At 41.7% G+C, this 25762-nt stretch overlaps 1 pseudogene; it reads right to left on the bottom strand.

The window, feature by feature from the left end:
- Nucleotides 1-23879, bottom strand: part of LOC102850496 — a 29677-nt pseudogene extending 5798 nt beyond the window's left edge.
- Nucleotides 23880-25762: the final 1883 nt, after the last annotated feature.

The following is a 25762-nucleotide window of genomic DNA, read 5'->3' as shown; positions in this document are numbered from 1 at the left end:
ATTGCACTGAAGTGTAGAGAAGCCAAAGCACAAGGAAGAATTCAAGATACTAAAGAGCTGAACAGAAGATTCCAAAAGGCAGCTCGGAATGACAAGACTGACATAGCAACTGTAATAATAGGCTTGAGCATGATGCAGACTGAGGATGGTGCAAGGTAAGGCAAAGTTCTGATCTTTGATTTGTAGGGTTGCTATGAGTTGTGGTCAACTTGGTGGCACCTAACAATGACAAACAGAACAAAAAAAAATAAAAAGAATGTCTAAAAGAGTTGGCCATATTATATATGAGGGAATGGAAAAGAAAATATATGTAAAACATTAAACAAGACCAAGATGAAATACTAGGAACTATGCAAATATACTCAGGTCAGAAACGAGGAATAAGGAACAGAACAGAGCATACCAGATCGAGTCTGGGAAACAGCACACCATCTTAAAAAAATGCACAAGTTCTTTGTGCTGGCATGTTTACACTCTGGCAAAAACTTAATCAAAAAATAAGACAACAAAATAAGCTTTTAATAAAGAGTTTACAGAATATCAGAAGCAAATGAAGATTCTATCAGTCAGTCTTAGGAGACAGAAACAATAAGAGTTCATTTAACAGAGTGTTAAGGAAGTGGTTACTAAGTACTACTGAAAAATTTGAAAAGGAAAGAAGCATAAGATGCTATGGTGGTGGTAACTGTAAGAAGTAGCTCCTACTTCTTGTGGCTGAGGGAGCAAAAAGAAGAGATTAGAATATTTTAAATTTAAGAATTTAAAGGAAGGACACCGTGGAACTGAGGATCAGATTTCTGAGAAGAGCTAATTAGCTCATACAGGGGGTGGGTCCGCAGACCTTTGAGAAAGGAATTGTTGCTCCTACTTTGACTGGTGCTGGGATCTCTGGGAGTTGGGGGAGGGGAACAATGAGACTTTCTACAAGTGTTGGACATGCTGACTGCAAACAGGATTTCAGTTGCTGTTTCTGGAACATTCTGATAACTTCCTGGGTGGAAAAGTGAAGATTAACTGTACCTGTTGTTGTTGTTGTTAAGTGCCATTAAGTGGCAGGCGACTCATAGCAACCCTATGAACCAAAGTCCTGGACACCTATATAACTTTGGTCCTTTCTCCAGGTTCATAGAGTTTCCAGAGGCAAGCTATTGTGGAAGTAGATGCCACTCATGCTTCCAAGCTTGTTTTAATCGGGGAGCTTCACCAAACACTGTCCACCATGGGTAATAGTATTTGGCTTCACAGCAGCCACGAGTTACCTCTGTACAGCAAGTGGACATACCAGAGTTACATGACCTATAAGAATGTTTCACCAAAAACAATTAAAGGCAGGCCTGAGGGCCTCAGACCCGAGGGCCTGATTGGATTTGAAGCTAGGGCCTGGAGCTCCGCAGGCTCCACCCCACCCTTAATTAGCTTTACTCTAGGGGTCAGGGCTGCCCACCCACCTTTGAAGGCCAAAAAGGACAGTATAACACACAACGCAAAAGACCCCAGAAACGTCCCTTGCCTGACTGCCGCCAAGAGGAGCCGCCATGGAGAGAGACGCCAGCCATCCCACCCGCTTAGTCGGCTTACTTCCAGAGTGGAGGGAAACTCTGTTCCCCAAGCTTCGTGAGGGATTTGAAGCTAGGGCCTGTACCTAGTCTCTGTTAAAGCATCACTGAAACTAACGACAAATTGTTTAAACTGCTTTTTCCTTGTTTTCTCTGACAATGGTGTCACCTAACAAGTTAGTGAAGATTATAGCAGTCAGAATAACCATGAGTTCTAACCTGATGCTGAATAATCAAAACAGAGATTAGAAATTTAAAATTTGGCGAACTCTGGTGGCCTAGTGGCAGGAAACTGTACTGCAATCCCAGAGGTGTGCAGTTCAAATCCACCAGATGCTCTGCTGAAGAAGGAGGAACAATCGCCTCCTGTACCAGTCAGATCCAATTTGACGGTACACACATTAAAAAAAAAAAAAAATTTAAAATTTTCATCTGTGTCAGAGGAGATATTAAAAAAAAGTTAATGTCAAAGTGAAGGGACTATACATACATTCCCAAGATCACTACCCATTCCTTTCCTCTGGCAAACTTTTTCTTTTAGCCTTTCAAAATCTTCTGTTCTCTCTAGAAATAGGTCTGTTGTTTGTGACCTTGTAGACGAACATTGGTTGTTTGTGTTTAATAGATGGGCAGCTACTCCTACTACTGAGATTGCCTTTGTTCAAAGTGTTCAGTGTTGCACTACTAGTGGGGAATTTTGATTGTTTGAAAATATTCTTTATGGTATTATTTTAGTTCACTATTGGGTACATTATTACTCCAGCTACATGGTTCTCAAAGTATGGGCCAGGAACACCTGGAGGTCTCACAGACTTTTCCAAAAGTCTATAAAGTCAAAACTATTTTCACTATATAAATGAAATGTTATTTATCCTGTTTACCTTTAATCTTTGTTGAATGGATGCTGGGGTTCTGCAGAGGTCGCATGATAAGTATTATCACAAAAGATTGAATACCAGAAGATATTTTTAATTATGCAATTAAAAAGAGTTGCAAAAGCTTGAATCAATAACATTCTATTCACTACATATTTTTGTTTGTTAAAATAATTATATTTCAATAGCAACTGTTTTTTTTAAACAATGTGGTTTATTATTTTTAATTCCTCTCCTCCCATGTGATTTACTGTCACAGCAAACCTGCTGAGGGAGGGTCAGCAGTGGTTCCCACTCAATGGTACACCACACCAAGCATCAGCGTGCAATAGAGGTCATACTGGACTCTCTCAACTCTTAAGAACAGCAACAAGCAGCAACAATAGAATCTCTGTAAACAAAAAGTCTTTGGAGTTCTTCACACTTCTTAAGAGTGTCAAGAGTTACACAAACACACACACACACACCCCTTAAAATTGAGTATGGCTGTTTTAGTTTATAAGCTGATGCAAGTAATTGTACTGAGAGGCAAGCAAACTGGCATTCCTGCCCTAGAATTCTATCACATTGCCTCAGGTTAGTAGGAGATTAGACAATCTTTTCTAAATTCAGATAACCCAAAATTGTCTGTGACCATAAACAATTGTGTCCAAGATGGGTTAAATAATACTTGCTGATAAGTGATTCTGCATCTACAAGCTTCTGGGCCTGGCTTTATTGTGACTGTATCAGAATTCATGCCTACACACAGAAGAGGTAATTGTCTATCCTCACACAAATTAAGGGGTTCAAAAAATGTACTCTTTAATTGTGTGCCTTATCTATTCTGTGGTCATTTAACTATAACCCACTAACTATAGAGTTCTTAGTCTACTTAAACATGCAATTTAAAATCCATTATGCAGCAGTATAATTCGCAAAGACTGTATAAAGACTAGTTATGTAATAGTGACATCAGCAATCTAGTCATAATTTACATTGGTCAGTCTTCTCTGTTGGCTGTGTGATATTTTCATTTCTGAAAGCTTCCTAAGAAAAGGTGTTACTAATGAATGCTGAGCCAATAATGTCTGGATTCTTTTTTTTTTCCAGGTTCTTATAAAAATCTTACTCATGGTGGTTAAAAAGAGTTGAGAAAGTCTGACTTGCATTCTGATTTTAGCTTAGATACTTAACAGCTGTTTGACCTCAGGCATATTGCTTCACTTTTGAGCTCTCAGTTTGGTTTTTTGTTGTTAGACACCAGCGCATCAGGACACTGTGGACAACAGAGTGAAACCCTTCTGGGTCACTGCCTGTGCCATCGTCAGTCATTACTTGAGCCAGTTGTTACACCCACTGCACCAGACCGTTCTGTTTAGGGTCTTCCTTTCTGCCAACTTCTACTTGTCCAAGCATGATGTCCTTCTTCTGGACATCATTCTTGGACTGGTCCTGCCTGATAACATGTCCAAATGAGATGAAATCTTTGCTCTCCTAGCTTCTAAGACACGTTCTGGCATCCTGGCTGTATTTCTTCCAAAACAGGGTTTTTTGGGGTTTTTTTTTCATTCCCCTGGAAATCCACAGTACGTATGTTCAATATTCTTCAGCCGATATCGCAGTTCAAAGGTAGCCATTCTTTGGTCTTTCTTATTTATTATCCAATTTCTGCATGCATATGAAGCAATTAAAAAACTTAGGTTAGACACATTTTACTCTTCAAAGTGATATCTTTGGGGGTTTGGCTTTTTTTACATGAAGAGAGCCTTTTGCAGCAAATTTGCCTAACCCCTTGCATTTCCCCCCCCCCTTTATTTCTCCCATGAGCTACTTGGTAGGTTTGAAACATCAACCTTTTAGTTAACAGTCAAGCACATAACCATCATGCCACCAGGGTTCTGATGTCAGAGACCTTGGTAAAGTACTGAAGAGCAATGATGTCAGTCTAGAGACTAAGGTGTACCTGATCCAGGCCATGGTTTTTGCTGTTACTTTCTTTGTATCAGAGAGCTGGATAATGATAATGGCCAAGAGTGACAGAAGAATTGATGCCTTTGAGTGCTGGAAAAGAGTATTGAATATACCATGGACTACCAAGAGAACTAACAGGTCTGTCCTGGAAAGGATGAAACCAAGCCGCTCCTTGAAGGCAAGGGTTTTAAGATTCTGTCTTACATACTTTGGGCATGTAGCCAGAAGGGACCAGTCTTTGGAGAAGGATATCATGATTGGAAGGGTGGAGGGACAATACAGGAGAGGAAGACTTCAGATGAGATAGATTGACACAATAACTGGAGTAATGAGGGCAGGTGTGTCAGAGACAGTGAGATTAGCTCAGGATAGAGCAGAGTTCAGAGCTATTAAGTTGACTCATGACACATAGCAACAAGAAGCAAAAACCCAGTGCTTAGGCCCATAATTCCCTTTGCCATTGACTTGATCTCAACTCACAGCAACCCTGTGCTCAAGCCCATTGTAGTCTTAGACAACTTGATGACACCTAACAACAAACAAAACAATCCCATAGGACAGAATAGAGCTGCCTATAGTGTTTCCAAGGCTGAATCTTTACATATGTAGACTGTTACATCTTTCTTCTGAGATGCATTTGGTGAGTTTTAACCACTGACCTTTCAGTTAGCAGCTTCACTATTCCACCATGAATACTCCTGTTGAGTGTTAGCTGCTATTTCTACAATTGTCAGCCTCCATTACACTCTTCACCTAGTCCTACTTGGAAGTAAGAGATAGAAACATGCCTTCTTGAACCGCACAGACACAACACAAAGAACTATCAGTGCCATCTACACATCAACAAATCATAGTGACCCTGTGAACAACGGATCTTAACGTTGTCCTATCCGGTACCATCCTCATCATATCTTGAGCCCACAGTTGCAGTCATTGTGAGAATTCATCATGCTAAGGGTCTTTCTCTCCTTGTTTGGTACAATTTTTTTAATATAAAAAAGTTTTCTTTTAATATTTCCATTGTTGTACATCTTCTCCCACCTTCCCTTCTCTCCCCCCAGCTCACCCAGCAATACACCCCTTATTTCCAGATTTTTGTCATACATATATAATGCCTAATCGTATATTCCTTTTGAAGAGTTCTTCCCCTCTTCTGATCTAATGCACTATCTATCCATTCTTTTCCCATTCTCTTCACACTCACACCCCCATCCATGTCTGTCCTATTTTGTAACAATGGTGTTATGGTCTTTCTCTCTTTTGTAGATGCTCTACTTTCACACACATGATGTCTTTTTCCAAGGACTGGCCATTACTAATAACATGTCCAAAGTATGTGAGATGAAGTTTCACCATCCTTGCCTCTAAGAAGCATCCTGTTGCACTTTCTCCAAGGCATATTTGTTTGTTCTTTTGGAAACCCATGGGATATTCAGTACTCTTCCAGCACCACAATTCAAAGGCATCAGTTTTTCTGTCATCATTATTCACTTTTAGATGCATAGCAAGTCATCGAATAGGTCATGGCTTGAATCAGGTGCACTTTAATCTTTAAATTGACGTTGCTCCCTTAGCACTTTGGAGAGATCCTTGGCAACAGATTTTCCCCAGTCTTCTGACCTCTTGACTGCTGGTATCAATGATGCTGATCCAAGTATGAGATTAGCTTGCTATTTTTCTTCGCAATCCTACTTCATTGATGCTAAAATAAGCAATTATTTTCACATCATAAAACTCTTGCTAATAGAGTATGTATTGCATTGTTTAATCAGCAGAGATTTCCTCTCTTAATTCTAAGTAGTAACCTAATCTTATCATTGATGACATCTTCAATTCAACAAAATATGGTAGCTAATCTCTCTATTAAAAAATATTAATAGCAACAAAATAATTTTCCAAAGTGCATATTTATTTTATCTTTAACTTAACATAGTATTGTGATCTACTCCTACTCCCACCCCAGCTCAGTCTTACACACACAAAGAGTTCAGTTGATTTTAATGTATCAAGTGACTGCATGCTTTCATTGGGCATGAACAGACTTTACTCACCATACACAGAGTTGAGTCTCCTGAAAAAGTGTAGCCAAAGGGAGTCTGTTTCTCAGAATCCAGCAGTCTTTAATTACAGAGTGGCCTTGAGTTGCTTATACATGCAGATCTTATCCAACCAGCTGTAGTGTGAGCTGCTCAAGGAAGAAGACTGTCTGGTAAACATTTTGCCTGCAGTGCTGATGACATAGTTAATACTTGCCTAAAATTCTTCTTTTTTACTCTTCATGTTGTTTGTTGTTGTTGTTATGTGATGTCGAGTCACTTGCAACTCATAGCAACCCTATGTACAACAGCTCTAAACCCTGCTCTATGCTAAGCCAACCTTATTGTCCCTTGAACACCTACCCCCTTACCCCAGTCACTGAGTCAATCCATCTCATTGAGGTTCTTCCTCTCTTGTGCTGTCCCTCCACCCTTCCAAGGACTGGTCCCTTCTTGTAACATGCCCAGAGTTTGTCAGATGGAGTTTCAGAATCTTTGCCTCCAAGGAGCAAGCTCGTTTCACCCTGTCCAGGATGAACCTGTTTGTTCTCTTAGCAGTCCATGACATATTTAATACTCTTCTCCAGCCTCACAGCTCAAACACATCAGTTCTCCTTCTGTCATCCCTAGTCATTGTCCAACTCTCTGATGCATAGCAAGTAATTGCAAAGACCACGGCCTGTATCAAATGCACCTTAGTCTCCAGACTGACATAGTTGCTCTTCCCTACTCTGGAGAGGTCCCAGCACTTTCCCAATGCAATTAGTCTTTTGATTTATTGCCTGCTAATACCAAGAGTGTTGACTGTGGAGCCAAGCAAACTGAAGCTGTTAATAATCTCAATCTCTTTACTATCTATCACGATGCTGCCAATCAGCCAAGTGGTGAGAATCTTTGTTTTCTTGATGTTGAGCTTAAATCCATATTTAAGGCCACATATTTACACTGCATAAGAAGATGGAATTGCAGGTTTGGGGGAAAGTACTTAATATCACATGGAATTCTGAAAGAACAAATAAATCAGTCTTGGAGGAAGTATGGCCAGGGTGCTCCAGAGAGGCAAGGATTGTGAAGCTCTGTCTCCATGTACTTTGAGCATGTTGTCAGGAGGGACCAAGTCTTGGAAAAAAGGTATCAAGCAGGAAGAGGGAGAGGGGTCAGTGAAAGAGATGAAGACTCTCAACCAGCTGAATTGACAGCATAATGACAACAGTGAGCTTGAACAGAGTGGAAGACATGACTATGGTACTGGTTCAGGCAGGCTCTGATGTGCTACTACAAGTTGTAGCTGACTCAAAGGTTCCTAACAACAAGCAGGAAATAGAATTCCAGTCCTGCCAGTCAGACACATCTAGAATTTGGAATAGGGAGACAATTTTAATTTCCTGCACCTCTGCTGCTGTCAAGCTGATTCTGCACAATGGGTCAGGACGAGCTGGGACAGTCTCAGGTTTTCAGTTTTCACAGAAGCTAATTGCTTTTTTTGACTCAAACTGTCAGTCTTTCTTTATATTCCTAAGAGTATTGCAGTCTCCATTACCAAAGGCCCTCCAGCACTTACTGCTTAGGTTTCATCAGCTCAGCCCCTAACTGCTGGTGACCCCATGCACAGGAAAACGGCTGTCCAGCCCTCTCCATGCAGAGTTGCAAACCGAACGTTGTGATCCACAGGGTTTCCAGTGGCTAATTTTGGGGAAGTAGGTCACCAGGTCTGTCTTCTTAGTCTTCGCTGAAACGTTTTCAACGTCAAAGCAGCAAGTGTGCCTTCCCTGACTGACATGTGGTTGTTGTTGTCAAGTGCCCTTGAGTTGACCATGACTCATAGTCATGAGGTGTCTGCATAGGAGGTGCATTGTTTAGCAATTGAATCTAGGTCTCCTGTGTGGAGGGCCAGAATTCTTCAACTAAGCCAGCAATGAATGCCTCCCTCTTCCAACAATGACAGCTACACTAAAAGACAGAGGAGAATTACCATATTGGGTTTCCAAAACCAAAATCTATTATCTTGAGTGGGTTTCAACTCATGGTGACCCCCCCAATGGATTTTTGAAGTTGCCATTCTTCACAGGAGATGCTACATCAGCTTTCTCCCTCCGAGAGACTAATGGATTTGAACTACTGACCTTTTGTTGAGCAGTCCAACACATAATGTACTGCTCCACCAGGGTTCCTTAAAGGGTTTCATAGTCTATAATATTTAGGGGAGCAGATCACCAGTATTTTCACCTCCTGCAGAACTACTAGTGGGTTCAAACTGCCAAGCTTGGATAGCAGTCAAGTACTTAATTATTGCACCACCAGTTGGTGGAACTTTGTCTGTTGATTGGAAGAGTCAAATTTGCAGTGAAAGCTTTCTAAACAACAAAAAAGACAGCCTCTAGTGTAATTGATGCTGTCAGTGCAGCATATGCACCCAATTTGACACCTCTGATCTGTTTTGATCAGTTCTGGGGTCTGTCTCCCAGCTTGTTGACTTTGCCAGTATTTGTAAAAATCCAGGATTGCCCTAGTGGGAACACAATCTACTGACAGCTGCCTCGTTTTGAAAGCCCAACTCTTTCAAGGTCAGCCAAACTCTCCGGTATAATTTATGTTTCAGAGCTCCCCATAGAATCGGGCTGAGGCCTGATTTTTATCTGAAATTGCATCTTGCTTGTCTTCTTGCTATATCCCCACCCTGTTTCCTCACTGCCTTCCCAAATTTCTCCTCAGGAAATACACAGAGACTAACAACAGCAAGAACCATAAGAAGAGAGAATGTACTTCAAAACTCATGCTTTTACATCAGGATCTGCTGAGAAGTCAGACCTAAAACATCTGGTAAATTAAATCAACAGATTATGGAAAATGAAATCAACTGTAGTCCCACCCTTGTTTTATGGTTGAAGAGAGTGGGCCCCGAGAGTTTATGCTAGTTGTTCAGCCTATGAGCATTCGTCAAACCCCCGTTGGAAGATTGGAATGAGGATTGCACGACATTTCACAACATTTAGCAGTTTCTACCACCTAAACTTTTAAGCATTTCTAAAATGTTAGAGATGAAGCTGAATTGTGATTTGAGCAAGGACCAGTAGTGGCTGCCAGGCTGGCCCTGTGACCACAGCAGCACCTTAGCCCACCTTTTGGTTTTGTCAAAGAACCCAGCTGTGCAGTTGACTGGAAGCAAAAAGCACAAACTAACCTCAGGAGAAAGACAACCAGAATGCTTTTAAGAAGCAAGCACAGTAAAACGTCATCTTACAGCCTTTGGAGAAGTCACCAGGAGAGTCTGATTGCTAGAAAACACAATCATGTTTGGTAAGATAGAGCGTCAGCAAAAACAATGTGATGGATGCATGGAATCACTAGCCACAGCAATGGCCTCCATACCCACTACCCACTAAGGACTACTGTAGGTGTTGATAAGTGCTGACAAGTTGATTATAACTCATAGCAACCCTACAACCAACCAACATATCAAATCCTTGCCCTAGCCTGAGCCACCCTCGCCATCTCTGCCATGCTTGAGTCTATTGTTGCGGTCACTGTGCCAACCCATTTCACTAATGGATTTTGCTCACCCTCTGCTTTTCCAAGCATATCTTTTTTCCCTGAGGACTTACTGGCAACATGCCCAAAATATGTGAAAAAGTTTTACCATCTCCTTGGCAACATGCATGTAATATGAGAAAATAATTTTACCATCCTCTCGCCTCTAAGGATCCCCTGGTTGCAATTCCTCCAAGACAAATTTGTTCATTCTTTCGACAGTCCATGGGATACTGAATACTCTTTGTCAACACCACAATTCAAAACCAATGAGCTGGACATTTACCCATTTGAATTCTTTTTCTTCATCTGTGTGAATTTGAAAAAAATTCCATTTTAAAAGCCATACACTTGATAGCAACAGGGAAGGAAACTTATTGCACTTGGGAAAATCTGCAGTCAGGGGCCTTTCCAAATTACTATCATTGATGTTGGTTTGAGGAGTAAGGTGAGCCTGATCTAGGCAATGGTTTTGTGAATGAATAAGGAAGACAGAAGAAGAGTTGATACTTTTGAATTGTGGTGCTGGAGAAGAGGACTGAATAGCCCATGAATATTTCCTTGGAGGAAAGGATGGCAAAGCCACATTTTACATACTTTGGGCATGTTGCTCAGAAAAGCTATTCTTTGGAGAAGGACATCATGCTTGGAAAGGTGGAGGGACAGTCAAGGAGAGGAAGACCCTTAACCGGGTGGATTGACACAGTGACTGCAGCAATGGGCCCGAGTATGTCAGAGATTGTGGAGTTGGCACAGGATAGGACAAGGATCAGAGCTATTGTTCATAGAGCCGCTATGAGTCATAATTAACTCCATGGCATCTAACAATAATGACGACAACATATAAAGCAGCTCCGGTGGCCTAGTGGTAAGAAGCTATGCTGCGATCCCGAAAGTGTGAAGAGTTCTAATTCACCAGATGCTCCGCAGAAAAAGGATAGGCAGTCTCCTCCTATGTGATGGAGTGCCTCTGAAAACCTCCTGGAAGGCTGGCTATGAGTTGGTTCCAACTCCATGGCAAACACCACCACCATGCAGGGATGAGGGCGCTCTGTCGGCGGAGTCTGTAGGGAGTCTCACTGCTGACCCAAAGGTGGCGCCTCTCTGGTAGGTGGACTTCACCGGCAGCTCCTCAGGAGAAAGACGCAATCTTACTCCGTGTGATGTGCAGCCTCTGAAAACCTGTTGAAGGGTCAGCTGTGCACCAGTTCTGACTCAATGGCAATGAGTTTGTGTTACATAAGTATATGAAACCTGATATCATTGATTCTATTCCGATTTCTAGTGATCCTCCATCTGGCTTCCGAGGCTATAAATATTTGTAGGAGAAGACTATCCGTCTCCTCCTGAGGAGGTGGAATCAGCCTTTGGTTTTTCCATTAGCAGCCCTACATATTAAGTTTTATGACACAAGAGCTCCCTTTGGAAATATAGCTGAGGGATTTAGCTACACTGAAATTTTACAATTATTGATATCAGGGCCTGGAGCACATGCCTGGGCTTTTAAAAGTCATCTGAGTCCCACCTGAGTTTTCTTTTGGAGGCTTATGTGTGAAGCCATTTGGATTCTGAAAGGTGGGTTCTTCTTGTTTTGGTTGAAAGTCGGATGTGGACTGTTTGGTCATTTTTATTTTGTTCACAACCATGTGTGAGCTGATTTGATTTGCTGGATTTGGCTAACAATGAGCTGTGGACTGGAAACCTCTTGTTTAGAGAGCCAGTCAGGGCCTGGTGCACGTGCCTGGGTATTTAAATGTTGGCTGAGTCCCAACTGAGTCTTCTTTTGGTGTTAATTGTATTTGGTATGAATATTCTTCTAAGTGGTACAACACTAGTCTGTTAATTTGCTGTACTGAGGCAATTTGGATTTGCAGTGATACTGAACACTATGCCACTGGTGTGTCAAATGGCTATTATGGTTACCTACCCATTGTGGAGTGTGTTTGGTGGAGCTCCTAGATTGAGACAAGCTTGGAAGAAGGAGTGGCATCCACTTTCTAAACAACATGCCTCTGGAAACTCTAAGCGAAAAAACAATAGTTATAGGACAAGTTCATGTCTTTTGTTCATAGGGTTGTTATGAGTCATGCTCAACTTGACAGCACTAAACAACAACAATATCAGTATTGTCAACTGTTTGATTTTACTGGGAGCCATAATCAACATTCATGGTAGTCAATAAATAAAAGAGCACATTCCACTGGGAAAAATCTATTGACAGAAACCGCTTTAAAGTGCTAAAAAGCAATGATGTCAGTTTAAAAACTAAAATGTGACTAATCCAAGACAGTATTTTCAATTATTTCTTATGCATCTAAAAGCTGAGTAATGAATATGTAAAACTAAACAATTGATGCCTTTGAATTGTGGCATTGGTGAAGAGTAGTGAATATTCCATGAACAAATAAATCTGTCTTGAAGAAACCAGGGTACTCTTGACCGGCAAGGATGGTGAAACTTTGTCTCACGTAGTTTGGACGTGTTGTCATGAGGAAACGACATCATGCTGGGAAAGGTAGGTCATGAAAGAGAAGGTCTGTGAGAGGGGTTGAACACAGTGACTGTAACAATGGGCTTTGACCATGGCAGAGCCTGAGAGGGTGGTGCAGGACAGGCAGGGAAAGTTCAGATGTGTTGTTTGTAAGGTTGTTATGAGTTGTAGTCAACAGCAGCACCTAATAACAAAAATAGCACGCTCATTCAGCTCCTAATTTGTCCAGTGGAGTTTCCCTGAAGGCAAGGAGTGTGCCTTTTGGCTCTCTGTCCATAGTACTTTGCATCCTGTCTGGCAGGAAGTAATTGTTCAGTGAAATAATGGGTAGCAAGACTAAGTAATCCTTCCTTGAAGATGGGTGCTGTCCAGAACTGTGAAGAGATGGTTTGAGATTTTATCCTACTTGCAGGTTCACAATTTATCCTGTCACCATTTTATGGCTGCTGGTAGAAGACAAGAACCACCTAGTTCAGAGACATAAACAAAAAACAATTTATTACAGAAACAGCATTAAACAGAAAGGCTCTATTTTTACACAAGTTATTTGATCCCTAGTTCTTTAAGGCTTTGCAAACAGGGCCAGTTGACACTTGTGTCAGAGACCTCTTGAATTGAAGCAGCTTGAATCTGTTTTTGTAAAGGGCAGTGAGGCACTCTATTCTAGTTCTGTTTGTTGTACAAACATCCTTGAAAGTGTAGTCTGGAATAAAGCACAAGGTGGCTCTGGATAAGAAACTTGAGTCAACTCTCCAGCAGAAGGTTGAATGAAGTAAAAGTAGCAGCTGTCTCACATTCACTTATCACTGATCACCTGTACCTTGGAAGAAGTCCTTCCGAGGTCAAGCTATAGTCCCCAAGTAGTGGTGCTGCTCACTCAATGTCTGCACCTCTCTAGCGATTCAAATCCATCAGGGGTTCCACAGGAGAAAGGTGGCCGTCTCTTCTTTGTGACTGATAGCCTCAGAAACCCGACGGAGGGTCATTTTGAGTCAGGACCTGCTTGATGGCAGTGAATGAGGAGCACTCTGAGCTCCTACCAGCTCTGACTTGTTTAGTAACTCAACCGTCCCTGCTGCTACTGCCATCTTTCAATTGCTCTTACTATACAAATACTCTTCCTTTTGGGTCAGATTAAAATGCTTCCATAAGGCATTCCTGCCTCCACCAGAGGTTTCTTCTACTGCTAAATTGTGGAGCTCTTACTATCTGTATCAATTGTGTTAACACCAAGGAAGTAAGAAATGAAACAACATAGATAACCTCTGGCATTTATCGCCTTTACCTTTTACCAAATGATTTAATATGGGTAAACTATTTCCTGGGACCCCCCTAGCAATCATTTTAACTTACAGAAGAGGAAAAGTAGAGTGTTAGAAAAGTCAAGGTCATCTAGTAAATTGCTGTTTCTGAGGCTCCTGGCTGACCCTCTACAGGAAGAAGATGGGTAGTCTCCTCCCAGGCAATTGACCACCTCTCAAAACCTGCTAGCAAGTCAGCAGTGAGTCGATTCTGACTCACTGGCATATTTCAATTTAGTCTTGCATAGTCATTTTCCCTTATACCAGTTTCTTGATGGGGAAACCATGAAGCTACATGTTCACCTCCCAAGATGGAAAGAAGTCAATATCTATGAATCCCTGCTTAGAGACAGACTGTCAAGAAAGCCATTCTATGAGGTCCATTCACACACCCGTCTGCCTGAACAAGAACACTCTTAGCAACAGCAGCCAGGAAATTAAAAAACGTATTGCCATGGGAAAGTTGGCTGTTAGGGGCCTCTCCAAAGTACTGAAGAGCAATGGTGTCTCTCTGGAGACTAAGGTGCATCTGATACAGGCCATGGTCTTTGCAATCACTTGTTAAGCATCAGAGAGTTGGACAATGACTAGGGAGGATAGAAGGAGAATTGATGCCTTTGAGCTATGGTGCTGGAGAAGAGTATCGAATGTACCATGGACTGCAAAGAAAACAAACAGATTCATCCTGGAGAGGGTTAAACTGGGTGGCTCCTTGGAGGCAAGGATTCTGAGGCTTTGTCTGACATACCTTGGACATGTTGTAAGGAGGAACCGGTCCTTGGAGAGGGACATCATGCTTGATAGGGTGGAGGGACAGCGCAGGAGGGGAAGGCCCTCTATGAGGTGGATTGATTCAGTGACTGGGGTAATTGGGATGGGTGTATCGGAGATGGTGCGATTGGCACAGGACAGAGCAGGGTTTAGGGCTGTTGTACATAGGGTCACTATGAGTCACAAGAGACTCGACGGCACATAACAACAACAACAACAACAACAATTTGGCATTGTGCTTTGGAGGTTATTAAACCACTTGGGGACACTGCCTGATTTAAAATCAGGAAAGGCATACATCAGGATTATATCCTTTCTCCATACCTATTCAGTATGAATATTGAGCAAATATTTCCAAAAACTGTTGTCGAGGGGCATCAGGTTTGGGGGAACTCTCATCAACAACCTGTATTATACAAATGATACAGACTTACTTACAAGAAGTGAAGAATACTTAAAGCACTTACTGGAAAAGGGTGAAGTTTCTAGCCTTCAATATGGTGGATTACAGTCAACATCAAGAGAACAAAAATCCTTATAACTGGACCACTAGACAACACCATGACAAATGTTGAAATTGAAGTTGTCATCTCGCTTGGATTCACAATTGACACAGTAGAAGCAGTCAAGAAATCAAGATGTGTGGAATTGGGCAAATCTGTTGACAAGAGCCCTGTGAAAATACAGGCGGTGTAATTATAGCCATGTCTGAATTCCACAACTCTACGAGGAGAAAGAATCCCTATGCACAACCCCAGTAGTACCAACCAATTCCCATGACATTAGCCATGCCACCACACTCCCCACAACTACTTCTATCAATTCTAACACCAGCCGTCCCTCCCAGGGTTCTCCCTGCTCTGCTGCTAGGTTTGCTATTCCATTACAATGACCACACAGAACACACCAGTGATACTCATGACTATGGAGTTTATTAGGGAAATTAACAAGTTATAATTTAGGTAAGAAGCTGAACACAATTCTTTAGTCAGGCCAGCTTCTCAGGTGTGTTTGAAGGCCTTTTGACCTTCAACCTTTCAGCTCTAGGCCAATGTTACAAAGATTTCTTAGTCTTGCCAGTGATGACTCTCCCTCATCCCTCCTCATCAGTCCTCAAGCAAGCATGGGTGAAGACCCATGGCTCTGATTCCATGGGACAGTGGTTACAGTTCACCTCTGTCTCAGAGTTGCTTCTTTTGTAATCTTTTGAGACAACCCCGAGGGCCCCTAGCTCCAGGCATTGCACAGAAGCTACACACGCCACACACCTGCAGATCTGGAGAAACTTTGTGACCACCCTGGCCAGGTCCACTCCCCTGGCACTGGTTGCTGTATGAGCTGAGGATGAGCTGCTGCAGTTCTCCCAGGTCATTGTCTCTGGGAGCCCCTGTCTCAACTCTGAGGGGCTCTAGCCCACCTCAGGCCCCTTTTCCTAGTACCCCGCCCATAGAACGAACTCTTTCAATTTCTTCCTGCACAGCCAACAACAAATGTAAATGGTATCTCTAGCTACAGCTGTCATCACCGGCTATACATACACACACCCTGAGACCACCACCCAGGATTAACGCTTGTTCTCAATTACATGATGACCAAGAACAAAGCCTTGGTCAATGTCAAGAGTGAATTCTCAAGAGTGTCTGCAAACCCCTGTTAAAGTTACCAACTTCTCCACCTAGGGATACAGCCAACTTTCTCAGACCCAGCAGGCAGTATCTGGGAAGTTGGGAGCTGAGAGCATGGCCCCAGACCCCGTGAGCCCTAGCCTAACACCCAAGGACCACACAGTCCAGTCCTCACCACACCCACTTTCCCCAGCACCACCCCCTGGGCCACAACCTGTGCTCTCTTACCATTATAGGCCACAGACAGGTCAGTGAAAGTAGTGTGGCCCTGAACATGGTGGCATTACTGGGGCCGTATTGAAGTGAAACCCTGATTTTTAAAAAGTATTAAATATCTTTGTTTAAAAAAGCATGTTTCTCCAATTTGTAAAGTGGGGATAATAGTATCTCCCAGCCACAACAATGAGCAATTGTGAAGGTGGTGTAGGGTGGGGTAGTGAGTCATCATCCACTGTACCTGTGGTAACTGAGTTAGAGCCAATTCCTAGCACCTGACTGTATCTTCAAAGAATGCTTGTGAAGATTAAACATGGTAACAGATGCAAAGGGCTTAGTATATAGACTGGCAACAGTATAAAATATATTTAATTTATCAACGTGTACTATTAATATTATTGCCAAGAAATTATCTTCCAAGACCATACAGAAAGAATTTCAAATTTCTAGTTTCTCTACCTTGTGTTAGAGGAGAAAACGAGGGTCTATTCTCTCACTCTGGTTATCTTATGGACTTAGGTTAGACAGGCTGGTTTTATGGGGATGTAGCTAATCTATTCTTTCCTGTCCCTGTGAATTTTCAAAGAGAAATAATCGAGGAGGAAAACCCCCACCAAAATGGTAAAATAGTTCTAATGCAAAAAAAAGAGGGGGAGGGAGAAAAAATCTTCTTAAATTATCTGCATGCATGTCATGATTGTTGTTTGCCACTGAGTCAGACCCAATCCAAAGCTGATCCTCCAGCAGGTTTTCAGAGTCAGCAGTGCACACAAAAGAGATTGTCCATCCTTCTCCCACAGAGCATCTGGGAAATTCAAACCATGTACCTTTGGGATTTCAGTGCAACATCTTATCACTAGGCCACCAGAGCTTTTTAAATGTCATGGTAGAGTAATAAGCGTTTCTACCTACTTTTCTACACTGGAATGCTTTTGATTCATGGTGAATTAAAACATTATGTGACTAGGTCATTTGGAATTAAATAGTTACATTTTTTTCTGGTTTAAAAAAATATATTTATTCACCATTGAATTGGTCTTCCTGTTGTAAATACCCGGCTTAACCAGATAATTATGTTATTAAAAAAAAATTAAGATTGTTTTATCTTTAAGTGATTGGTACACTGCATTCCCAGTGCATTTCTTTCTTTCTTTTTTTATTTTTTTATCTCGAGTTTGACAGTAATAGAAAGTGGAAGTACAAGTTAAGCTACCTCTGTGACCTGAAGGAACCGACTGACAACGTAGAAAGCCCCGTCATGGCTGATTTCGTGTACAGCTTCTAAATAGGCCCAATGTAACTTCATTTACTGTGGTTTAGGGCATTCAGAAAAGGCATCCCCAAGCATATGCAGGAAGAACAACACTTGCATGAAAGATCTGAGAAAAAGAAAAGGTTTTTCTTGAAACTTTTGCTTGCTAGCCCAGATTAAACCTCTGCCTGATTTTCACTCTACTTCCTATTAACTATCCTGCTGCACATCTCACTTGGTCTCTGAAAGGCAAACCTTTCGAAGCTGTGAACTCTGAAATCAGATGTTGTTATTGTTGTTATGCCCCGTCAAGTTGGAACCAACTCCTAGCTGACTCTCCAACAGGTTTCCCAAGGTTGTAAATTATTGAGGAAGAGATTGTTCATCTTTCTCCCGCAGAGCAGCTGGTGAATTTGAACTGAGTGCATTTGGGGTGACACAGCAACTCCTTACCATTTAGACCACCAGAAGGTTAAAATGCAAGGCTTGATTATTTAGCCAGGCAAGTTAAATAGCTCTGGTGGCCTAGTGGTAAGAATCTGTGTCACAATCCTAAAGGCACATGGTTCAATGCTGTTCCACAGAAGAAAGGGCAATCTCCCCCCTTGTAATTGTTGTTGTTACGTACCACTGAGTCACTTGCGACTCATAGTGACCCTATGTACATTAGCTCTGAAACCTGCCCTATCCTGAGCCAATCTCATGGTCTCTGACAGACCTAATCCCATTGCTTCAGTCACTGAGTCAGTCCATCTCATCCTGAGTCTTCCTTTCCTGTGCTGTCCCTCTGCCCTTTCCAAGCATGATGTCCCTCTTCAAGGACTGGTCCCTCCTGGTCATGTGTCCAAAGTATTTGGCAAAGAGCCTTACAGTCCTTGCCTCCACAGAGCAGCCTGGTTTCACCCTCTCCAGGACAGGCATGTTTGCTCTCCTGGCAGTCCACAGTATGCTCAGCACTTCTCCAGCACCCTAACTCAAAGATATTGATCCTTCTTCTATCATCCTTAGTTACTGTCCAGCTCTCAGATGCATAGCAAGTAGTTGTGAAGAAGATCATGGCCTGGATCAGACACACCTTAGTCTCCAGATTTGCATCGTTATTCTTCAATATTCTAGAGAAATCCCTGACAGCAAACTTTTCCAGTTAATTTGTCTTTTGGTTTCCTGACTGCTGGTGCCAAGAGTGTTGATTGTGGAACAAAGCAAGCTGAAGTTATCAACAATCTCAATCTCTTCTCCATCCATCATGAAGCTGCCAATTGGCTCAGTGGTGAAAATATTTATTTTCTTGATGTTGAGCTTCAATCCGTATTTAAGACTACAGTCTTTGACCTTCTGCAGCAAACACCTCATTCCCTCTTCAGTTTCAGCAAGCAGTTATTTGTGTAACACAAGTTCTTTATGAGAATTCCTCCAATCCTGATGCCATGTTTTTCCTTATAAAGTCCAGACTCCCGAATGAATGATCTGTTCTGCATATAGATTGAAAAGGTATGGAGATAGGATTCATCCCCGATGCACACTTTTCCTGATCCTGAACCTTGCAGTGGTCCAAGTATAGATTTTGCATGAGCACAATTCAGTGTTCTGGGATCCCCACTCTCAAGGTTAGCCACAATTTTTTTTTTTGTGACACACACAGTCAAATGTTTTTGCATAGTCAGTGAAACACAGACATTGCTCTGGTACTCTCTGCTTTTATCCAAGACCCATCTAATATTGGCTATGATGTGTCTAGTTCCACAACCTCTTCTAAACCTAGCCTGCATATCTGGCTATACTCTGCTGATGTACTTTCAAGTTTTTCTGTATAATCTTCAGCAGGATCTTGCTTGTGTGTGATACTAGTGGTATTGTTCACTAACTTCCACACTATGTTAGGTCACCATTTTTTGGAAGGAGAATAAATACAGATTTCTTCCAGTCAGTTGGCCAGGTAGTTATCTTCCAGATTTCTTGGCAAAACCTAGTGAGCACGCCCAGGGAAACATCTGTTTGAGGAAATATGTCAGTTAATATGCCATCAGTTCCTGAGGCCTTGTTTTTTGCCAAGTCTTCAGAACAGTTTGAACTTCCTCCTTAATCACCATAGACTCTTGAAACCCACTGGAGGGTCAGCTAAGGGTCAGTTATGAATCAATGGCATGCAATAACAACAACATTTACATTTTCAGATTTCTTTTCCTTGTTTTTCGGAACTCTAGTAGAGTAATCTGATCCAGCTGCACTGCTAACCCAAAAGTGGCTTCTTGGGAGAAAAAAATGGGCAATCCTTTCTCATGCGGTTTACAGACTCTGAAAACCTGCTGAAAAGTCAGCTATGAGTAATTTCCAACTTCATACCAATGCGTTTGTGTTAAGCTTTCCTTATCTAAAAATTATATATTGGAAAGTCTGCTGTTAGGAACCTCTCCAGAGTACTGAAGAGCAATGGTGTCACTCTAGAGACTAAGGTATTCTTGATACAGGCCATGGTCTTTGCAATCACTTGCTATGCATCAGAAAGCTGGACAATGATAGGGAGGATAGAAGGAGAATTGATGCCTTTGAGCCGTGGTGCTAGAGAAAAGTGTTGAATATACCATGGACTGCTAAGAAAATGAACAGGTTCAACCTGGAGAGGGATAAACCAGGCTGATCCTTGGAGGCAAGGATTCTGAAGCTTCATCTGACATACTTTGGACATATTGCAAGGAGGCACCAGTCCTTGGAGAGGACGTCATGCTTGAGAGGGTGGAAGGACAGCACAGGAGAGGGAGACCCTCTATGAGGTGAATTGATTCAGTGACTGGAGTAGTGGGGGTGGGTGTGTCAGAGACAATGAGACCGGCACAGGACAGAGCAGGGTTTAGGGCTGTTGTACATAGGGTTGCTATGAGTTGCAGGCGACTTGACGGCACATAACAACAACAACTATATATTACATATATAAAGTTGAACATAAAGTTCTAAGTGTAGTGACTGACTCATAATATAAAGCAAGGAAATGTTTTCTTATTTTTAAGATTTAAGTACCAAACTTTGTCACAAATTTAACATAATAAAGCAGACAACTCTAAAACACCCTGAAGAATTCATCTCATGATTTCCAGAAAGAGAAGAGTTTATGGCAAATAATTTGTTTATCTCCCCAACTTCTTCCTCTTTACCCTTCCAACAGTGAAAATTACACAATTTGTTAATGTGGAACATTTTATCCAAGCATACCAATTCTCTGTTATCAAAGAGGCAGCTCTCATGGCCTAGTCCATGGGGAGTTGCTTTTCTATCCCAGAAGGGGCATCTCTCTGCCAGATCGAATCCAACAGTTGCTCTGAGGGAGTAAGTTGGACCATCTCCTCCCTTGCAATTTTCAGCCTCTGACATCCCAATAGAAAGTGAGCTATGTGCTGCTTCTGACTCATTGGCAATGAGTTTTTTAGTTACTATCAAGCAATTATAATCTAAAAATTGCTTGGTTTTGCCTAATTGCTCACCATTATGAAGAAAGTCTATTGGGAAATTTGTAAGCACATGAAAATTTTTAAATCATTTTTATTCCCATTTTAGAATTGATTTGTCATAGTTATATTATGGCAAGTGTGGGGAGAATGGACTGGCCAGTTTTCAGTGTTGTTGTTGTTATGTGCTGTCCAGTCGCTTGCGACTCATAGCGACCCTATGTACAACAGCCCTAAACCCTGCTCTATCCTCTGCCAATCGCACTGCCTCTGACACACCCATCCCAATTACCCCAGTCACTGAATCAATCCACCTCATAGAGGGTCTCCCTCTCCTGCGCTGTCCCTCCACCCTCCCAAGCATGATGTCCCTCTCTGAGGACCTCTCCCTCCTTACAACATCCTGAAGTTCATTTCGTGCACTTTCACATGGCCCAACAGGTACCCTTTTATGATAACAGGCACTGTTTCCTGGGCTCGTTTACATAACTGAGTCCTGGTTTCTGAGGTTTTTAAGTTCAATATTCCAGGATCTCCTAGGAATGGGACATTGCTTAAGCTAGGCCTAGCTACAGAGTCATAGTGCCAACTTTAAAAGCTCAACTCACAATAATTAACCACGATCAGCATCCTAAAGCTATTGCTGTTGTTGTTGTTAAATGCCTTGAGTCAAGTACCACTCCTAGTGATCCTATGAACAACAGATCTATGTGAACACTGTCCCATCCTGTGCCACCCTAATCATCTCTGACATACTTGAGTCCATGCTGCAGTCACTGTGTCAGTGCATGTTGGTGAGGGTCTTCCTCTCTTTCACTGACCCTCCATCTTTCCAATTATAATGTCTCTTCCCAAGAAATAGCCTTTCCTAGCAGCATGCCCAAAGTATGTGAGATGCAGCCTCATTATACTTGCCTTTAAGGAGCATTCTGGCTGCACTTTCTCCAAGACATATCTGTCTGTTCTTTTAGCAATGCCTTGCCTATTTGGAGTCTTGGGTCTTGCCTACTCACTTCATGTTTCTGTCTCACCTCCTCCCATGTTAGGAAACTTCATCCCTAGTTGGCAGTCCAACTATTGGCTTCAACAATGCCCCTTTTCCTGGTGGTGGACTGAGGGATCCATCCCTTTGCACTAGCAGGCCATGAAAGTCTTAACTTTTACCAGACCCACTTCTAACCTGTCACCACCTGCTGTGGGTAGATCTGGAGCTCAGTGCCCTCCTGACCTCTTCTCCAGAGTGAGACACCAGAATAAACACAGGTGCCTCATGGCATTCTAAGATAGCACCATTTCAGAGGTCATGGCACCTCACTGTCTGTGTTCTCCAGTGATATTGACTGTTTTCATTGTGATAAAGGTGTTCTAATGTATATGATATTTCAAGTAATTTAATGCTTTTAAGGCTCTTATCTTTTCATGAGATATGTATAGACTGCCTCTAGGGCATGCTTGCTATGTTCACATTATTTTATTGTGCTACAATCAAGCCATTGAGATAGCAGCTTAAACACATGATGACTTAATATACATACTTAAAATGCCCCACGTCATTGCTCTTTTGCACAGTCACCATCTAAGCTAGTTTGAATGCCTCTTTTTTCTTTAATTTCACTTTTGTGTTAAAGTCCTTCCCAATAGGTTGTGTTTTCATCATCGTGTCTGCCCCCTGGCTAATTCTAACACCTATATATTAAATGTCCAGGTAATGTGGTTGTAATGTACTGTCAAGTCCACCACAACTCATAATAACCCTACGAGGAAAGGCTCTGAATGTTGCCCTAAACTGGGTCAGATTTACCGTGTCTGATACACATGAACACAATGCCAAAGTCACTGTGTCAATTTATCTCATCCGGGTAAATATACCTTGTCGTTTACTAACAATGACTTCTTTTCTTAAGCTCAAGGAAGTTAACAAAGAAAATCAAGCCTGTTACTTGTAGGTACAAGTTGTCAATTCTGTAGAAAGCAGCTGCTATAAGAAATCTGTCCTCTACTCCTGGCAGCAATGGTGACAATAAAAGCCTCACCCTACAGAAGTCCTGGAAACACCCAAGTTCCATCCTGGAGGGGCAGAGCAATATATTTATATTCCAGCCTCACCTGCAAAGCTCAGCAAAGATAGCGAACATGTTTAACATGCATCAAGCAGGTGTCACTCATTTAATATATTATTCCAAACTTTGTGATCCCACTGTAGTTAGCACTTGGCTGCTAAGTGGAAGGCTGACAGTTCAAATTCACTATCTGCTCCACAAGACAAAGTGTACTCTACTACATAAAATTAGCCTCAAACACCCTATTCTGTTATATGAGGTCACTATGAGTAGAAATCAACTTGGCTGTACCTGATAACAATAAACAACATCATACACGGATGGTAGATCACCTAGAGACCTAAATGTGAAAAATGATAGAGAAACCAGATGAAGTTAAATGAATGAGGTTTTAAACAGCACTCAAGGACATAGACTATAAAGAAGGAAATAATTTGACAAATCAAAATAAGAATTTCCTGTTGACCTCAAGCACAGACTGAGAGAGAATGGGAGAATATATTTTCAATTTAAGAACCAACAGGGATTAAGGTCAGACTAAACAAGAGATTCCTTTGAATTAGCAAGAAAAAGGAAGTAACTACATTTTTTAAAATTGGACAAATTTATGGAAGAAGAAACTTCAAAAGCTAACAAAACAATCTCATGACAATTCAAAGTCACTGGCATTCAGAGTTGTTGCTGTTTTGTGCCGTTGAGTTAACTAAGACTTCTAATAACCATCAACTGTCTGGAAGCTTGCCCGATCTTCCACCGTCCTCAAGATCTCCGGCATGCCGGAGCCCACAGCTGCACTTGCTGTGTCAATGCATCTTTTTAAGGGTATTCCTCTCTTTTTTGGGTCTTCCACCTTTTCTAGCATTTTCCAAGTAATTTCTCCACCTAACAACATGCCCAAAGTAGTATAGTTGAAAACAATGAGGTATCATTTTACATTGCTTGTTCTGGTCTCTCCTGTAAGCTCATGTCTGTGGAAGCTTTGCTTTTAACAGTGGAGGGTTAGAGGCAACGTAGATAGCTATCACTGAGAAAGTCAATCAGTTGAAATAATTGGACATACAAGTGGTAGCATTAATAGATCTTTTAAATGAATGCTTAATATAAAAAAGGTATTATTAATATCATTTAAATTAAAAGTACAATCACAGAAAATACATAATATTTGCATGTTGTTATTTCACAGAAAATACATAATATTTGCATGTTGTTGTTATTATTTGTTGTTGATTGCCTTTGAGTTGAGCATAACTCATAGCAGCCCTATGAACAGAAGGCCTGAAGCCCCTCTATAGGGATCAGCATTTATAAAAGTACATAGAGTTTCCAGAGACATGAGGTTTAGAAACCTGCTTCCAAAACTGTCATAATATGTTATTGTTGTTAAGTGCAATTGAGTCGCCTGCGATGTATAGTGACCCTATATACAGCAGCTCTGCATCCTTTCCTGTCCTGAGCCAGTCTCACTAACTCTGCCACACCAACCCCCATCGCCCCAGTTACTGAATCCAAATAAAATGACACACACCAAGTAGCTTATAAACAAATTGCTATGAATCAAATTTTATTCTTTGTTTTGTTTTATGTATTATTATTCATTTTAATGGAAATTTGCAGAAATTTTGGATTTCCATTCATTCACTCATTGTTGCAAATTTTATTCTTGGCAACCCTGTTAGTGCCAGTGGAGAACTATCCTCCATGGGTTTTCAATGGCTGACTTTTCACAAGTAAATTGTCAGACTTGAATCTCCAACTTTTATATTAGCAGCCAAAAGTTAGCTGTGTGCACCACCTGGGGACTCCAAATTTTCTATAAAATGCTCTCTATCATCAAATCCATTCTGACCCGATGTTTCTGAAAAAGGAAACTTAAGGCAGGGAGATTGACTCCTTTTTCCCACGAAGGAAATGGCCAATTCCAACCTCCACTCCCCAAAATCTAGTGCATCATTTGAGTCTGACTCATAGTAACTCTCTATTGGTTTCCTAGATGTAAATCTTTAGGAGAGGAGACAGCCTACCTTCCCCCACCCAAGAGTGCCCAGTGGACGAGAGCAACCAGGCTTTAGGTTAGCAGCCCAAAGCTTCACACATGATGACACAGCTCACTCACTGGCCCTGAGGTGGTTCCATCTTATACTAAGCCTCCATTAGTTTCTGAAGCTGTAGTGTGCAGTGTTTACAGAAGGAGATTACCAGTCTTTCACCTAAGAAGTCAAGCTGATTCGAATTGCCAGAGACAATGAGCTGGGTGGTGAGCAGGAAAACATGCTAACAAATACATCAGCAGAGCCCCTAAGGTAATTGTATGAGTAGGAAAATGGGAGAAGAACATGGCGACGAAAAGGAATCGCTGGATAGATGATAGATCCAAGAAAGGGTTCTTGATGAGAGGAAAAATAACAACATAGCAAAAATTGAAGAATACTGTTAACCACCTGTACCTAAGATCCAAATAAACACTTCTCCCCAAAAAGAACCAAATAAAGTCTTCTCCTCAAATGCTTACACACCCCTATAGAGACATGTTGTTATGTGCCATCAAGTCACCTGCAACTCATAGTGACTCTATTTGCAATAGCTCTGAACCCTGTCCTATCCTGAGCCAGTATCACTGGCTCCAACATACCTAATTCCATTGCTCCTGATACAGTGTTG

Source organism: Elephantulus edwardii, unplaced genomic scaffold, assembly GCF_000299155.1.
Source record: "Elephantulus edwardii isolate Elephantulus edwardi_28Jun2011 unplaced genomic scaffold, EleEdw1.0 scaffold00164, whole genome shotgun sequence".
Classification (NCBI taxonomy): Eukaryota; Metazoa; Chordata; class Mammalia; order Macroscelidea; family Macroscelididae; genus Elephantulus; species Elephantulus edwardii.
Note: the sequence above shows the minus strand (reverse complement) of the source record. Positions and strands in the feature narration are given on the sequence as shown.